This window comes from Dermacentor silvarum, chromosome 10 (assembly GCF_013339745.2).
Source record: "Dermacentor silvarum isolate Dsil-2018 chromosome 10, BIME_Dsil_1.4, whole genome shotgun sequence".
NCBI lineage: Eukaryota > Metazoa > Arthropoda > Arachnida > Ixodida > Ixodidae > Dermacentor > Dermacentor silvarum.
The window spans coordinates 147,194,352-147,213,525 of NC_051163.1; positions in this window are offsets into that span (position 1 = coordinate 147,194,352).

The window sequence follows — 19,174 nt, forward strand, 5'->3', positions numbered from 1 at the left end:
AGAGAATTATATCGTTTTTCAGTGGATGGACAGGTGGGTGCCGTGATTAATGATCGTCCCACAGTGTTCTCTTTCTTATTTGTTCCTTTGTTTTCTTCGTTGTTCTTCATGCCCTTTCATGATTCGTGTTCTCTGTGCCTCTAAAATATTTCCTGCAAATACACCTCAGCTGCCTTGGTTGCTGAATTGTTATAGCGTTGCACTGTTAAGCACGAGATCGCGACATCAAATGCAGTCCATGGCAGTTGCATTTCGGTTGGGGCGATATGCAAGTACGCCTGTGTACCGTGCACTCCAAGCGCGTTAAAAAACCCAAGTGGTCAAAATCACACCTGAGTTCACCATTACAGCGTGCTTCATAATCAAATAGTGCGTTCGCATAAGAGCCAGGCTATCAACTGCCTCTTCATCCTCAGTCCACTAAAAGAAGATTGACAAGATGGCTGAACAAAACACAGCAATATTGCTGATGTTGCACATATTTTTAATATGGCTTCTGAAGAAAATTACTCACCGTATTGATACGATTTTCCTTTGCGACATAATTTGTACGCTAGGGGGCTAAATATGTTTAGGCGTGTTCGTGTTCCAATCGCAGCGACTAGTGCACAAAGGAATCTTTATTCTAAGACCTCAGGTTAGACAACATTGCTTGCTGGAATGGAGTGCAACACAGCCGCACCGAATACGCAGGCCATGCGGACCCTGTCGGTTTATACCATCGTTTTCTCCCACCTAGTAGCCAAGGTACGGTGGCTAGAATAGTACGTGCCGGTGTGTACGTGCCCGGTGTGCACATCGCGCAAACATGCTCTCACGTGCTTTCATAACGCCCGTTACAAAGCTCCAGCGAAACATAAACCGCAATGAAGCACGGCGGGAGCGCTTAGGCGCGAAGACCGGTTCCTACTTTCCGGAGCATAAACAATGTGCTGCTGCTTGTACGGCGCAGATTGCAGCTCAACGGCGGAGGCGTCCAGATGTGGCGCTGCGGGAAGGCCACGGTGTAAGATATATAACACCACGGCTGAGGCTGAGTGACAGCGTTGACAAAACTTGGAGGACGCTTAAGCTTCGCCTTTAAGAGTAGAACGCGATGGCGTTATCGACACCCGTTCGCATCGCATCGTTCGCATATGGCAAGTAGGCTTCATTCACTGCAACACTGAACGTGGGAAAGCAAACTTAAAAAGACCAAGCTTACACCGATCCCCTTAAAGTCGGCTTCACATTTTATTTGAAATGCATTGCTGGAAAGACGTTTTTCCAGGGGCAATATATGTGATCTTATAATAAAATGTAAAGGCCCTAGGACCTTTTTTATTATTTTAATAATTGTTTGCTATAATAGTACGCAGTTGTACTATTGCCCCGACGCATTGGCGCGCGTCGGCGCAATAGTACAACTGCTTTATTTAATAGTACAACTGCGTTATTTCATCTCCACTGTATTTACCTGTTGTTTAAAATTTGTCAACCAAACCACAACGCTAACAAGACCGTGTAGTTCTAACCGATGTTGCTTGTGGTCATCAAGTTCGCTTTGTTAATGTGTCTACAGACGCCACACCACGAGTGTTTAGTTATTCAGCTTACATGTACTGCAATTTGCGCTGACGCTACAGCTACGAGCCTTACACTTCGTGTAATATTCAAAGGTACTGCTGTCGCATTCACTGATTCGGCTTTATGGCGAACTGTGATATTTTCACTGTTTTGCTTTCGCACATAATAAAGTAATATCAAAACTGTTATGCGATATACTTAAATGTCACCTATTCCGATATAATAAATGTCACCTGGAAGTTCAGAATTCTTTACATCATGCAAGTGAGTTCCATGGGTTGAGAAATCCTGGTAAAGGGTTTTGATGTACACATAGGTCAATAAATCTTCCGACAAGTTCTAGGAAATACTGATGAATTCGGCATATGTCAAGATGTGCATTAAAATCGACCAAGTGCTTCCTTCAAATGTTGTACAGAGGAATGAACCTGACGGCATAAAATGGTACGTCATTTTCACAAGCCATAGGCAAAAACCTGATGCCCCATGCCATTCAGCGGCGAGTCCTGTTAATAATTACTTTTTCTAAGACCTCGCAAAATTACTCGCCCTCTCTGCAGTCCAGGAATGCGTGTTTAATTGCATCGCCTTTCCGGCATGGATACCAGCTAACTCTTTTATGTGCATCCATGTTTTCACAGTTCCCCTGAAAGGAGTTGAAAGAAAATGGTTTTGGCGCAGGAATAATCAATTATTCTTTTAACACAGCGTATAACATCTTTCCCCAGTCAAACCGCATACACAATCTTGTACAACAGCGTAGGTAAGGTCAGATCGACCACGTTCTTGCAAAATGGTTTTGATTTTACATTGGCTAAGTATTCATAGAAACATCTGGCTTTTAGAAAATTGCATGCATCTGTCATTTCATTCAAATATATGCAGTTAGAGTCTCGTTAAACGGAACTTAAAAGGAATAAAAAGTTGTGTTAGGACCAACAGAAATATCGTTTATTGAGAACCATGCATAGCGGTGCAGCACCCTCGTAACATTGTTAGATACGTTAAGCGCGATTCAGTGAGAGTATATACAGTGGCTATTTTTCCCCGTGGTTTGCGCCTTAGTTTGGGCGTGGTCAAAAACAACCAATGAATTGAAAAGCTTTACAAGTTTCAATTTCAATAAGGTTCCGGCTACCTATAAACGCAAACAGATAGTTGCTTCTGCTCCAGTAGATGGCAGAAAAACAGCTTGATCGTGCAGTGGGACACCAAATTTACCAAGCGGTTCATTGTAGGGAGTTCGATATTTCGGCTGTCCTTGTTGCGAGTGTCTATGTTGTGAATGCTGGTTCAACCAAGCGTTCCAGATCTGAACATGCTATGCATTAAATATACATCAAACTTTTGTCTACTTTAGCATATTTCACCGCTTTTTCAGAATTCATTTTTTTAATATAATATAGGTGTGGCAAAAAAATCGCTTCAGACACTACCACTTGCTGAAAAAGATATAATTTACAGCTTCAGCTTGCGGTTCCGTTAGCACTGCGTTGCGAAAACAAGGTTCCAAATAACAAAAGTTCTTTGCATAACACAAATACAAAGCCAGTCTATGTTCACACTGTTCTTCGTTTTAAGCGGCGATTACGTTTAGGTAAGCTTTGATTACGGAGATTGGACTACAGCTTGGAGAAGCTTGTTGTGGCCTAATTACCAGTGTTTGCATCGTCGTTTGTAACAAGGTCCAAATGCATCCAGCTACAAAAATAAATATATTGAGTACCTGTGTCAAGCAGAAACGGACCAAGCCAAAATCACTATTTTGCAACCGTTGAAAAAGGATCCTACTCGCTAGCTCCCCCCCCCCCCCCCCACCCCCACCCCGGCTCTCTAGATGAAAAGCATGAACACACGATGCAGCTTTTTATTGTTGGTTTTTGAACAGTGTAACACAGGCGGGTCACGCATACCACGCTTTACTGTTGATCTTGGAAAGTATGCGTGCGGTTGTTAGCCAGTCACCATGCGAAAAGGACACGCACTTGAACATGTTCGCCCTCCTTCCACCTGCTTCACAGAACTGCTTGGCAAGCTTCGCAACATTTGATAGACTGTTTTCGGCCGCACACAGGACTGCCACGTCGACTCTGTATGGCAGCATACACACTTGGTTGTCAAGAAACTAAAACCATCGAACTGAAGTACCGCGAATTCCGGTGGTCAGTTCAAATATTTCTCAGCAACTACCCTCTCTAGGCAGCTCTTAAAAAAAACTCACCAAGAAAACGGTAGAGCTTGGACAGAATCAAACCTACGTCACAGATGTTCCAGAAGCACGTACAGACTCCCGACATTTAATGAAGGGCTACAAATTACCGTACGCTGCAAGAAATTCGTTCTTTGCGTTAGTACTCAGAGACGTGCTAGGCAGTTTGGAGACCACGTGATAAGAGGGGGCGGCGTCAAGTGGAGTTCGTGGTCGAGCCGCTATGCGACGCAGCGTGTCCATAGAATGGCCATTTTGTGCTTAAAATCAGATGCCTTGTGGGGTTGGAAAGTAACTCAAGATCGGTAGGCCGAGTGGCTTTGCGAGAGCGCAGCAAAACCACAAATGAGGCTGTGCAGGCTAACATGGGTTGGGCCTTGTTTGAAGTCAGAGAAGCGCGGAGAAAAGTTACCTTTGAAGAAAGACTCAGGAGCATGCATCAACACGAATGGGCGAGAAGCATCTCTACCTGAAAAGCGTGATACAGAATGGAAGAAGTGGTAAAGAAAGTTGGCGACCATGTAAAGGATAACAGAAAGTGTAAACCGACAACCACAAGTAACAAAAAGAAAATGAGAGAAACGGACAGTGGATTGTATGCGAAGAATGTAAACAAAAAAGACCATGGAGCTTTACAACAATGAGAAGAAAGGAATGAGAATGGGAAATCTGTGCGATAACATGAAGGGAAGTGCCTTGCCACTTTAGGTTCGAGCTGGTTGTCTAAACACAAAAACGTACCAGAAACGTACCATTCGCAACAAGATGAGACATGACCCGCCGTGGTGGCTCAGTGGCTATGGTGTTGGGCTGCTGAGTACGAGGTCGCGGGATCAAATCCCGGCCACGGCGGCCGCATTTCGATGGGGGCGAAATGCCAACACACCCCTGTCCTTCGATTTAGGTGCACGTTAAAGAACCCCAGATGGTCCAAATTTCCAGAGTCCCCCACTACGGCGTGCCTCATAATCAAATTGTGGTTTTGGCACGTAAAACCCCATAATTTAATTTAAATTTTAAAGATGAGGCATGTGTATGCTGCAGCAAAAATCCCGAGACATCTCAGCACATCCTTGGGGAATGCGAAGGGTTCACCCCGTGAAACCCGTAGGTAACGTACACCTTCCAGAGGCGCTTGGACTACCTTGAACGGCTACCCGATTTCCATCTCAACAGCAGTCTGAATGATTTCTGCGCAATAATTTCTTGGAATGCTACCTCGACTGGCGGAAAGCTTAACACATGATTCAACCACAAGTACCTGACGACCCATGCCTCATCGACCCGAAGACAGTCCTGGTGAAGACGATGGCGGCTCTAAGGGCAGCGCTTCGGAATCCCCTCCCCGAAATAACCTGCACCTCTGCCTCTGACCTCCGACACAGCCACACGCCTGTGTGGCACCGCCACGGAAACACCAGCAACACCAGCCCAACGCACCAAGATGCGCCTCCTGGCCTGGTGATCAGCCCATTGCCACTTCTATCCAGGGAACCAGCTTTTGGATCAGCAACATATCTGGGGCTGATCGGCTCTCGATTAGCCCCACAGAATGGCTATAGCCACCCTCCTTCCCACAATGAGGACTCTGGATTTCGACGCCTGGTCTCTTCCCACTAGTGACGCCGCCTCATATTCAACTCTCTACATCAATTTCTACAGCCTAAAATATGGTTGATACTATCCGAACTAACCTTCTTCTTTATCCCTCTCCCCGCTCTGATGCACCCACTTTCTGGGGGGCGGCAAGTTTAAATTTGTATTTTAATAATTCTTTTAAAGAGAACAGGAGCGGCACTTCGGGAGAATGCAGCTATTTTCTTTTGTGCAACGCAGCTCACATGCCAAGGAGCTACCCAAAACTGCACTTTCCGTCTTACTGCGCCCTTCAGCGCACTGCGCTGTCACATTAATTTTACACGAGAACTCATGTCTAAAAAGCCATTGTCATTTTGGACTTCTTCTGCGAGAGATGCCTTCGTCCCAAACTCACTTCGTAACTGTGCCAAATCGTTCACAGCTGGCCTAGTTACTTATCTTGCATTGCATTGGCACATCACCTTATCGCGCTAACTCTGCTCTCCATCAACCGCCTCTGCAGCTAGTAGGCCACCATCTTAGCATCTGGCGCCACATACGAACATGCTTCTAGGCTCACATGGGTGAGCCACTGTTTCCACTATCGGCGGAACCATGCGTGCGACTTCGCACATTCGTCGCACAATGTAAGCTACTTCTATAGAAGAATTATATATTTGCTTTTGTGGTTCAAATACGTTATCCATCCTTTGAATGTCTTCGCTTAGAGCTTCTATCTCTTTATTTGTCTATCTGCTACATGCATGCCTGATTTTGTTTTGTTCTTGCCTAATTCACTCACGTTCCTGCATTTTTCGCTCAGTTTCTTTTCATCTCTGGCTTTTCTTCGTCCTCGTTTTCTTGTTCTTTTAGCATTAGGTTGCCCAACTATTCTAGGTCTTCCTGATCACTGTTTCTTTTTAAAATGACCCTACGAATTTCTACGTATCTCTACGTCTTGTTCCTTACCCGAGTGCCGCAAGGTAGCTCTCACTAAGCTCATTATGTCCATAGTTGCTACTTTACACTTTGACTTCGCTGTCACACAACAATACTTGCTGCAAGAACCGCACAAATGACAATGATAAAAAACTACCAGCTGCTCAATTAAGCTGCTACAGAAATTGAAGCCTGGCAGATATTACAGGAGAAACCAAAACCTACCCTCCGAAGTACCATTGTGTTTCCAAAGTTTTCTCCACCGCATCCAATCAGTTGGAAAAAGTCGTCATTCCTAAGTCGCCTTCAATTAATTATAATTCCGGTCGATCGCCATGTCCAAATTATTCTCACATAAGTACGAGGTTACAAATTGCAGTCACAACCGCAATTTCTCTAGGTAGTTGTAAACCCACTAGCTGTCTTTAACAAATTTATGCTAGAAGACCCGATGAATCTAAAGAGCAAAGCCGGGCGCTCATGATGTCATCAAATCACCCTGATGGCACCGTTTAATCATGATGTGCGGCGTTCATCCCGCCATTCGCCATCCAGTTGGCTATTGGCGTTCGCTGTACTTTCTATCTTACCGCTTTCAACCAATTGTTGTGAGTCTGGTTAGGTTTCACAATTCAGACTCACGCCTAACGCAGAGGCTCTTTTACCTACGCTGCTGGAGCGTCTTAAACGTGGTAGCCGGTGTGAGCTATACTGCAACGTCGCAATAAGCTGACTAAATGGACCCGCACCGTCGTACCTCTAACACCGAGATTTCCTTGTTCGTGAGGAGATGAGGTCAATAGGTTCAAAATGAACGCCTTGGTTTATTTTACCCATATGCAACTCACAAACAGCTCCAGGAATATAAACCCACTTCATGTCAGTGCACTTGACATGTGTGAGCGCACTACATGACTGACCATACAGCGCACAAGATCGCCTTATTGAGTCGTCGTGTTCTCTGGAGCACTACACGAGAGAATTCGATTACGCTGACCCGGCTAATCAGAAGGCTCGAAGTGTTAGTAGCACTCCACCCTTGATGTCGCACGAACTTGCGGGACACCGCCCCTGATGTTGCGCAATCGCCCCCGCATATGACGCAATGACGAGACAGTCGGAAACCAATATTAATTCTGTTCCCGAGCCCTTCGTCGAAGTCGTCTCCTTGCATGAATTAGTGGTCTCTTTTTGACCACCAGCCTGTAGCCATCCTCTCTTCTGTTCGATTTCACGCCTGCAGCAAGATCAGCTTGTCCTTTGTGGTGTCTCCAGCAGCTACAAGTGCGGCTTTCCATTATGGGACTTGGAAAGAATTCCGACGTGCCAACTTCTGCACTGAATCATGCCTCTCGAAGACCGCTCTTCGAAGTGGTCTTCTTGGAATCATCCACGAAGACCGCTTCCTGGAAAGAACGCCAAGAATAGCCTTGCGTTCTTAAAAATAAATTCGATTCTTGGCTTTGACGTGCAAAAACCACGATTCGATAATCCGCGCCGGATTAATCAGGATGGACTCCGGATTAATTTTGACCACCCTGGTGCTCGGAAAAGTACACGGCCGTTTTTGCATTTCACCCCGATCTTGATGCAACCGCCGTAGCCGGGATTCGATCCCGAGCCCTCGCGCGTAATAGTGCAACGCGATAGCCACTGCGCCTCGATGGAGGTGTGCCCTTGTCCTTGTGAGATGCTGCACAGGGTATGTGCCACGGGGGTTGAGCCGCTCTCCAATGGCCAAAAAAATATTCTTTAATATTTATCTGGTGCTTGGTGGTGCCAAACCCACATATTATTTATTCAGAAAATCTTGTTTGAAGATACATTCACCATGCGCAAAGCGCAGAGCAAGATGGTACATCCTTTTCATAGGGATGTGTGATGTGAAAGAAAAGCCTGGTTTGCATGCTTATATTTAACCCCATTGTGATGTTACGCCGCGTGTCAAGCCAAGCGAAAAAAAGAAAACCTGGTTGTATATGCGCCTCACGCATAACGCGTTTAGGTGGAGCCAGTATGGTCAGTCGCTTCCATGTTTCAGCGCTGTTTGCACTGCTATCGATATTCATTGTGCAATGGGTGCAGCTGGATTTTTTATTCATGATAATAAAAAATGCGAATATTTGAACGGAATCTTCTCGTACATCAAATGTAACCTTTAACATCTTTGTACGTTTACCTTACGACCAGTGAAGGTATGCGAGGCACTTTTTTCACAGTATAAAAAACAGTGAAGTTTAGGGTTTGGAATGCAGAATAAGTTAACGCAAAATGTAGACGTACAGGGTGTTTCAGCGAACACTTTCACAAATTTGTAAATGTTGCGTATGCAGAATCACAGTTCTAGTTCATGACTGGTGTACTCGAATAGCCGAACAATACTTGTGCAAAAAATTGAAATGCATAATCGCCTAATTATTAAAAATGCACAGATTAAGTTTTAAAGCGATCACCTTATGGCCAATGTTGCAATTTAAAAATTCTAACCGTGCAGTTCACCAGGCGGATCCACTTGGAATGAATTCTCAGGATGACGCCAGTTTCGAGATAATAGTTCCCGAACTTTGCAAAGAAATTCAAAACGTCGTTTTTTGTATTTGAGCACATTAGTAACTGGAACGCCAATACATTTCTCCAGAAAGTTCGGGAATTATTACCTCAAAACTGACGTAATCCTGAGAAATCGTTCCAAATGGATCCACCTTGCGTACTCCACGGCTAGAATTTGTTAATTACAATATGGGCCATTAGAAAATTAGTTTAAAACGCAATTAATAAATTTTGGGTAATTATTTGATTATAATTTTTTTCGCAAGCAATGTTCGCCTCTTCGAGTAGAGCACTCATGAACTGGAATTGTGCTATCTGCTACTGGCAACCTTTAAAGCTTTTGACAGTGTTCACTGAACCACCCTGTATTACGCTGCTGCGAAATGCGACGGGAAAGCGTTTTGAGATTTGCCAGCAGCTTACTTTTAAAATATTTTGCTTAAGTCAATTGAACATGCCGAAATAAAAATTTGTGGGATGCCTAAGCTTCGCCTTAAAGAGTGGAACGCGATAGCATTCAAAGATTCCTGCAGCTTTTTTTCTCCACCTTCGCCTCTGCGCGCTACTGCTATTTTACGCTGCCGCAGCAATATACAGTAAATCTTTGCTGCCGAGGAGGCGAGCGCCATCTGGATGGTGTTTTAGAAGTAACCTACCCGAGCAAGCCGCTGTTGGTATGGTAGAAATGCTGGAAAAGTGGTTTGTGTTTGAGTTACCTCCTAACAGAATTAGGTTTCCCCGCACTTTGAAATTACAATCTGACGCTATCATGTCTGTAGGTTGTAGTTAAGTCGTACATAACAATTTTTTTGGCGGATTTTATTTTGAGCAATTCAATTTTGTTCACTAAAGCCTCTGCTCCTCGTGGAGGGCCTGCGTGGTCGGGGCAGTTCGAGATGATTTTCTCCGCCACGGACGCCGGCGCTTGACGCCGACGCCGATACCGACGCCGACGCGGGATTTATGTGAGACGGGGCACTTAACGCTGTCGCGTTAATAACCTCGTAAACCGTTTTGTAAACCGGTTTGTAAGCGTCCATAAGAGTTAAAATATGCGCTGGTTTATGTAAGAAAATCACAGCAAAGTTGCGCTTACCGATACTTCAAGCTACACGAATCTGAATTGTATTCAGTAAAGCGAAACTTTTCTTAGGCTAGCTGGAAATATAATCCAATTTCATTTAATACTTTACACACACTTTATTCACAGAGTGTTCTTCTATGAAATAAATTCCATGTTGCTCTCTCAAAAGTTCAATCGATGAAGTGAGGTGCGTCCTCTCACTAATGCGAAAAACCCGGCTTTATAAATATGAATACAGCTCAGGCAGCATGAATTCGACACGCAGCTTTCCTATAATGTGTTTCTGCAAAGCCTGCGAGTCCCGCGCTGACCTCGATCACATCATCTGGGCATGACCGAAAGCTACACCCACCAACACTCACCGCACTAACACTACACACATCATAACTACGGCCGAGCAGTGGGAGACTTTGCTGCTCAGCTTGGACCCAGAAGAGCAGCTCTGGGCCGTCCGGATGGCCGAAGACGCCGCCAGAAAACAAGGGCTGGCCGCCGTCTGAGGAAGGGGAGGCCTGGGGGTTAGTCTCCCAACCCCCGCCGCCCCCAGACCCCATCATGGACAAAATAAAGTTTTATCTCTCTCTCTCTCTCTCTCTACATAGCGCGAGCTTTGGAAGAAAGCTGATTACTGAAAAAAAAAACCGGTCAATGACTACCTACACACAAGGATTGCAACGCCCTCAGATATACCAGGAGAATGGCAGCAAACTTCAAAAGGAAAACAAATCGATAGGGAGACATAGACAAAGCGTCAGGAAGGTGGCCGATCGTCAAACAAGCCTTCGAGGTGTTTCTATCAATGTCCAGTGCCCCACGATGAGTGTCCATATTCGAACGTGTCTCATTTTATTTTTCACAGCAATAGTCAAAGTGTGGTTCCCTAAACTATGCTAGCCACCAGGACAGGTCGCGTAGTTGGTGCCGCTGTTGCAGGTAGGCATTGCGCTGCCTGCGGGAAATGTGGAAGTTCCCTTAACGACATTGCGTGAGAGCACCGCATAACAGCTAATGCGGAGGTAATGGGGGGGTGGGGGGGGGGGGGCATTTACTAGATCCCTTTTCCCGGTGCCTTTGATAAAAAAATGTTCCAGAAGTTAAAATATTGCTTTCCGCTAGTATTTTTTTCCGGGGGTTACACGCGGCATGACGTCAGTATGACCACGCGATGGTCCTTCCATTTTATTGCGAATAGCGTTCTTTGCCTTCTTCAGCTGTTTTGAGCCTATCGATCGATCGATCTATCTATCTATCTGTCTATCTATCTATCTATCTATCTATCTATCTATCTATCTATCTATCTATCTAGCCTCTTACCCAGCGGCCTATGTTGTCTACCCGCTTAGGCGAATACGACGTGGTCATGATGCCGTCATAGTCGTTTGATTGACGTCATTACAACCTTGTCATGTTACGCTTGTCATGCCATCATCGTTGCCACACCTTCTACTCTGACCCAGTGACCCAAGTTGTCTAATTGCTTGGGCCACTGAAGTGTGGGCTCGTGGTCGCGATGCCACCTGCGTAGCAAAATACATAGCTTCTTGCTCGCTTTTCCAGCGCCGCAAACGACCCAGTTCACCTCCGGATGGACTGCTGCAACCTCTTCCCTGTCCTGACGCTCCATTCACAGTCATCGGGATTGACCTCTACGGACCGCTGCCATTATGAGCTAGCGGCAAGTGATGGATCGTCACTGCAGTCAAATAATTGACCAGGTACGCCGAAACAGCGGCGCTACCTTCAGGATCCGCGGAGGACATTGCGACTTTCTTCTTGGAAGCCATCTTTCTACGACATGGAGCGCCACGCGTCCTTTTGAATGACCGTGGCAAGGCATTTCTGTCGCCGCTACTCGAGGACGTCCTCCGCACATGTAACACCATCCATAAGACGCCTACCAACTCCCATCCTCAGACTAATGGCCTCACAGAGCGCTTCTAGGTATGAGGCCAAGTGACAGGAAAAAAAAGTTTAAAAAAGGGTAAACAATACAAATTATTGGTCTACATCATAAAGCACACTTTTTTAGCCCATGTGAGCCTTTTAAAGTTTGCATTATTTCTTCAATGTTTCTACAATTTGAAAATTTCTATTAAATGTGGTTCTCACGCGAACAGTCGTAACTCTAATTAACCCAGGTAAAAAGACAATTTTTGGCAGTGGTATAGGGGCGGCTTTGATCTCTGCAATGAACCAAAATTACTGAGATCAGATGAATTCTCAAAGCATAGTGATGAAATAACAAAAAAAACATGTGTGCGTCCATTGGGTGTGCCTTGGTGTAAGAGACACCAATATCAAAACTTGTGGTACGATTTTACTTGTTGAGGTTCATTGCACACCAAATAATGTGAGAAAAAATTGTGCCAAGTTTCACAAAAAAATCTTAATGAGGGAAAAAGTCATTAATGTTTGCGCTTGAAGAAATCGCAAAAAGATGGGTTCTGAGAAAATCAACAACAAGATTTCAAAGCATAGCGCTTACATAAGATGATAGGAGAGCTAAAATCCGCTATATTTGTTGCCAGTTCCGCATTTGGTCTTGCTCTTGTCTGAGTTTTCTCGTGTGGCACCTCGACTTCTTTTTTTTCAAGCTTGCTTTGCAGTATTACAGACATTTGCAGTGTGTCTCTAGGTCCGTCGCCTTGTACTGATAGCCGGCAAACTTTCATTTCGTGCGTCTTTGCGCCCTAAACTTCCCTATTCTGTGGCTGCGAGTAAGAAAAATTAATCGACAGAGACTAAACACATCCATCAAACAATCCGCTGCTCCTTTAACGCGCGTGCAGCCTTCAGAACGTAAACAACACGTGCAAAATATTGCACGTCCACCTGGTGAGGCGTTTATAATTTTAATTGATAAAGAAAATGTTGAAAATGCTTTTATGGCATTATTACACTTTTTTCGTGATACGTTTCTTAAATAACCACCAAAGAACTACAAACTAGGGCATTTTTTTCTGTTCCACAGAAACTGGCACGTTTCGGTTTCGTTGACGTCGGGTGGGTTAACTTTTTTTTATGTATCTGTTGAAAGAAACTGCGTAGGAAGATACTTTTTCAGCAAAATGATGGAGACTAAATTACTCATCTAACAAAGAGGAAAACCAAAAAATTGACGTTTTGAAAAAAAAATTCCAATTTTGACTTGGCCTCACACCTTAATCTAATGGTCTCTGACATGATATCTATGTACAACAACGCTGACCACACCAACTGGGATACCACCCTGCCATTCGTTACTTTTGCCTACAATACCGCTGCACAGCGCACTACCGCCTACTCACCGTTCTTTCTTATTTAAGGTCTTCAAGCGACCACTTCCCTCGACTTCTCTTTTTTTAGGTCCCCGTGAACTCTTGGGCGCCACTGAGTGAGCACTTCATATCTCGGCATCGCGCCCGCCTCAACACCGCAGCAAGTCAACAAGATCGGAAGACTCTCTACAATTCATTTCACCGTATAGTTCTGTTCAGCCTCAGCGATGAAATATTATTGTGGACACCAACTCGAGTATCTGGCCTGTGTGAAAAGTTTCAATCACGTTTTATAGGGCCCTACACTGTTGTCGCGCAAGCTTCTCCACTGAACTACCGCGTCACTCCCGCCGTGACGCCTTCCGAAGGCCGCTACTATGGCACAGAAATCGTCCACGTTTCGCGCCTAAAACCCTACGGCGTACCGCACCGCCATAAACAGTGACCAGGTTGGCCGCTTCCGCGCGAGGGGGAAATTAGTGTGATCACAATATTCATCCTTCATCTTCATCTGCATATATCATATTCATCTGTCATCACTGTGCGTGTCATCTTCGGTCAGCGCGTGGCTCAGCCGAGTAAAAACGTCGAGACAACAGCTGCTCTGCTGCCTTTCAATATCTACTGACGATGATAACTGTCTCAAAAACATTTAGCCAAGTCATGCACAGTAGCCGATGCTTCATCAGTGCGATTTACTGCATTAAAAACATCACCCAAGCGCTGAGTACAGATGGTTAACATGCGAAGCTGAAACGTGCGGCCCCGGTGTTTAGCAGTGGGTTAATCCCGACGCTGTATTGAAGCGTTTCTCAATTATTGGTTACATGTTTGGTGTTTCTACTGGAACGCAAGCGCCAATGGCGGGCGGATGCTGCTAACCACGACGCCGAGCTAACTCGAGATATCGAACGCATGGGACAACAGCTAGCCGAGGAGGCGGCGTTGCGGGCAGAGCAGCGTCAACGTGGCGCAATGGCAGGAACGCGTTTACCGGGCCAACGCCCGCTTTCGGCTGGAGTTTCTCGAGTGGCACTTTGACTTCGGCTGCGACGAAACGTCCAAGTTTAAATCGCACAGTGGAATGAAAGCGCCAATGGCGAGCAGATGCTGCTAACCACGACACCGATCTAACTCGAGATATCGAATGCATACGACAACGGTGAGCCGAGGAGCCGGCATTGCGGGCATAGCAGGTACGACGAAGAGAACGACGTCACTAATGGCGCTGCCAATGGCGCGTGGGCTTGGGTGCGACGTAGAGAACGACGTAACTGACGGCGCAGCGAATGAGGACGTTTAGCGAAACATAGGACGAACGTTTTTTCGTTTCGCCTAGCCATATACAGCTTTCGCTCTAAAATGGTTTTCATAACCACTTCTATGATTATTGCCTCAGACCCTAATATGGAAATATAAATTGCAGTCGTAGTCTTTCCATACATGTTTCCAAAAGTCTTTTGTACGGAAGCTGGCATCACATTTGAGCGCAAGTTTAATCCAACTTATGGGCGAAAACATATGTAAGTACTATAAGAATATTTTGAAGAACTGGTATACACGTCACTGAAAAGAATCTGACATATGGCTCTGATAATTCCTCATGAAGAATTTTACTTGTGTTGTGGTGTTGCCACGAAACTCCCTCTATCTTCACTCAGGGAAGATGTCAGACACCGTGAACGAGGCGCCAACGCCGGGCCTAATTCCACAGCCGACTTATCAGCTTCCGAATATAACCCCATGAGAGCAAGGTCAATTCATAAGGGATCCTGTGGTGTACCAGCGAACGCTGGTTGTGGTCCAAAGACCGAGTCAGAGCCCAGAGTTGTCAAAACACAACAAAATATATTCTTCAAATTAGGCAGTTACATACACAGATGGGTGTTAACAAAACTCTGGAAAATAATTAACGACAAGCACTAAGAGTCCAACCCGTACAGTACAAAATGAACAGCAACACAGTGTCCACTCGTATTCACCCGTGCTGGTCGGACAATCTCGTCGTAGCTCGAGGAAAATCTCGAAGAAGTAACTTCTTCCGGAAATGCAGACGCTCGATGAACTCGTCGATTAGCTTACCAGGGAATCCCCTTTTTCCGCAGATGGTCAGTATTCACGTCACATCTCTTCACCGGCGCGGTCTGATCCACCTGCTGATTCCCGCACGGCGCTTTTAGTGCCTTCGCCGGCGCTTCTCGGACCTTCTGGCAGAGTCATGGTTCCATAGCATGAACTTTCCTCTCTCTCGACACTGCAACCTTCGCGTATCTTTACTCGAAGCTTCTAGTATCCGTTGATCGCGTCGGCTGCGTGTGGCGTATGCGCTCGCTCCCTCTGTCGAAGCTGCCGCGAGGCCGACGTGTTTCTTTCGCTGGCTTGCGTGACACACAGCGCGCGCTTTGATCCAGCGCAATTTTGTGACACTGCCCCTTCCCCCCCCCCTCACTTTAAGAATATTATGTCTATATTAAGAATATTATGTCTTTAAGAATATTATATTATATTCCAAAAAGACACAAAAGTAGCGCACAGAAAAGTCCACTATGCACGAGTCCGTACGTCCATAAATCAGTCCACAACAATCCACACGTAAGTTCACTCGCGATACATCGTGTAGAAACACTAGTCGCGCAAGTACACTTGTACTATACACAATAACACGTCTCTCGCTTAACAGGGTAGAAATATGAATCAGAGCATGCACAACAACTATACAAAACTGTGTATTTTACATAGCACAAACAAAACAACACTGTTCATGATGCATGAATAAACAACACTTGGTTCACGCAACAAAACACTTTGCACCACATGTAATGGTCAACGCATTTAAATCCGACTAAGGTCATTTTTCTTTACTTTTTCTTCTTTTCGCTTGCTTTTTCTTGCCGACTTGCGAGAAACATCTTTTAAGGACTCGTCTTGTTTGCGTTCTTTGGCGTAGGTAAGAGCCCAGGTCGGGTTCTCCACGGAATCTGGCGTAGAGCACTGCACGGGCCAAATTTTTCAGCCCGAGCCCTGCCTGGGCCTGTTTTTACGTTGGGCTACCCGCCCAAGCCCGACCAAAAGTTTTATCGCGAGACCCGGGCCCGGGCCGGGCCCGGGTCCCATACAGTGGGCTGTCCGTTTCGAGCCGGGCCCGGGACCCGCCCGGGCCCGCCCGCCACCCCTTTACCTTAGGCCCGAGCCCGACCCTAGCCCGGCTCGAAACCAGCGCGAACCCGGCCCGAGACCGAAAAAGATCACCTAGCGGCATTAAAAAAATAAAATAAAGAAGAGAATGAAAGGAATTCATTCTTAATTCATAAATACATGTCATATGCAATTATGAACACCATTTGAGCGGTCTGAACGCAAATACCAGCGCGCGAAGTAGTACGAATAACCCTACCTACCCGCCGTGGTTGCTCAGTGGCTATGGTGTTGGGCTGCTGAGCACGAGGTCGCGGGATCAAATCCCGGCCACGGCGGCCGCATTTCGATGGGGGCGAAATGCGAAAACACCCGTGTACTTAGATTTAGGTGCACGTTAAAGAACCCCAGGTGGTCCAAATTTCCGGAGTCCCCCACTACGGCGTGCCTCATAAGCAGAACTGGTTTTGGCACGTAAAACCCCATAATTTTAACGAATAAGCCTACCGAGCAGTATAGCCAGCAGTTTCCAACGACGCGACCTTGATGTGGCCCAATCCCCTTCTATCGAATCGCCGCCACAGTATATTTCCACGTCGGGCGCCTTACTGCAAAGCATGCGCCGCCCCAGCTGCTCGTCCCACTCAGCCGTATTCTAGTACACTCTAGCCGCCGCGCAGCCATGACCGGTCGTGAGCGCAGCGCATGGATGGAGTAAATGAAGAAAGAAAGCTCCTCAATCCTCCATGGTGCAGCGTAATGGGCTGCTGCTAGGCGCCCGGTTGAGAACATGCGTACAATCACGGATGGACGCAGTGCCATACTTTAGCCGCGCAACGAATTAAGTTATCTTACAAGTCATCTTTTTAGCAATTCGCCTTCGAAGGCTCAGCAAGTCGCGAACGCGCTTGCAACGCGCTGAAAGCTATAATTACATAAATTTTGGTAATGAATACAATGGAATCCTTTGGTTTTAGGCCACTTCAGTCTTTGTGGACTTTTACATTCTCTTCAAACAGCGCGAAATACGACGGAAGAAGAAAAGGGAAGTATACAGGAGTAGCACTGCTAGCTTCCAGCTGCGCCGGGGCAACAGGTTTTTCAGAGTCGACACGCGCCAGGATAACTCGCTGCCCGTTACATGCACACCGCCAGAAAGTACGAGCCCGGCCCGGGCCCGCGTCAAAATACCCGAGCCCAGGCTGGGTCCGCGTCAAAAAGCACATGCCGTGCCCGAGCCCGACCCGAGCCCGTAAAAAAACTGCCCTAGCCGGCCCGGACCGGCCCAGGTCTGGCCGAGCCCGGGCTTTCGGGTAAGCCCGAACCCATGCAGTGCTCTAATAGGGCGTGGAAAGGGCCAGGAAAGGCTTTGCCTGAGCCTTTGCTTGAGCTCGGACGACAGCTGCCACGGTGTTCTCGTCAGCTGTTGATGGTTTCCGCGACGTTCTTAGATCTTCGATGGTTCGACCTTCAGCTCTTCCTCCAAAGATTTCGGGTCGTGTGGGGCTCGAATTGCCTCGTTGTTTCCTTGGATTAGGTCATACAGTGGGCTGTCCATGCAAAGAGCAGTGACACTCCTGCTGTAATAGGTGGTCTCGACCTCAATTTTGGCTTGGGGAAGCTTCATAGCCGCACTATCGACCAGGTAAACTAAACTGGTTTCACCCGTGAGCTCATCGTATTTGACCAAGTCCCTTTGCACGATCACTGTGCTGCTGCCGGTATCTCTTAACACCGTAATTAGTTTTTCTGACATTTTCCCGGCAAGTACAGGCATTCCTTTAACGAAAAATTCGTGACGTGGTGTCATCACAGCATTAACGAGCGGAATTCTTTTTCCGTTTCGTAGTTCCACAAGGCCGGCGTTTACGTCTTCTACTTGGTGTTTTGGCGAGGCATAGACACATGATGCCTCGCGAGCTTCTTTCCCTCCGTTGCGACATGTATCGGCTTTTTGACTAGTTCGCTCACCTTTAAAACATTTGTCATCATTGGGAAGCGTAAAATTGCTCCGACAATTGCTAGCATGATGACCCAGTCGGTTCCAAAGATAACACCTCGGAAAAGGCTTCCTAGGATTCATTCTTTCGTCAGATGCCAGTTTCTTTGCGTAATCGGCTCCTTTTTGTTGATCTTGCAGAGATTGGTGCCTCCCTGCGCTTCCAAAAATTGGTCTGCCAATTCCAGTATATCTTGAAGCGACTTAGCTTAACTCTCTTTCAGATAGAGTGCCAGGCTCGGGTAGCAACTGATGAGGAATTTCTCCCTGATCAGAAACTCTCTAAGCACACCGTACTCCTGCGCAGTCTCTGACATTTCGGTCCACCGGTCCACCGATCAAAATAGTGGCTGAGCCGCAAGCAAATTGCGCAGCAGTCTCGCCATCGGCGGGATTTCGGGTCCTAAACTTTCTATGGTGAAGCTAAACCATTTTAGTAGAGCAGCTTTCACCCTTTCATAAATAAAGGCATTGATTGGCGTCAGCCTACGTACACGCTAAGTGCTTCGCCACTCAAACAAGTGCTCAGCGCAGTGGCCCATCGATCATCTGGACAGTGCTGGCTTTGACCAATTGTCTCGAACCAGTGCAAGTAAGCATCCAGGTCATCTTTTATTTCATCAAATGCTACAAGCAGCTTTCTTGGGTTCAGACGGAAGCTAGTTTCATCCCTTTCAGTGCTATACTCTTGCCTGAGCAGAGGCGTCTGTGCGCTGCTGCAAACGAAGTCGTTCGAGTTCTAATTCGTGCTGTCAGTCGCTCCTTTGCTTCTCTTTCTTCTTTGGCCCTTTCGGCCGCTAGATTCTCTCTTTCTACCGCTTCTTTTTCCTCTGGCTAAACCCATTCCCGTAGTTCAG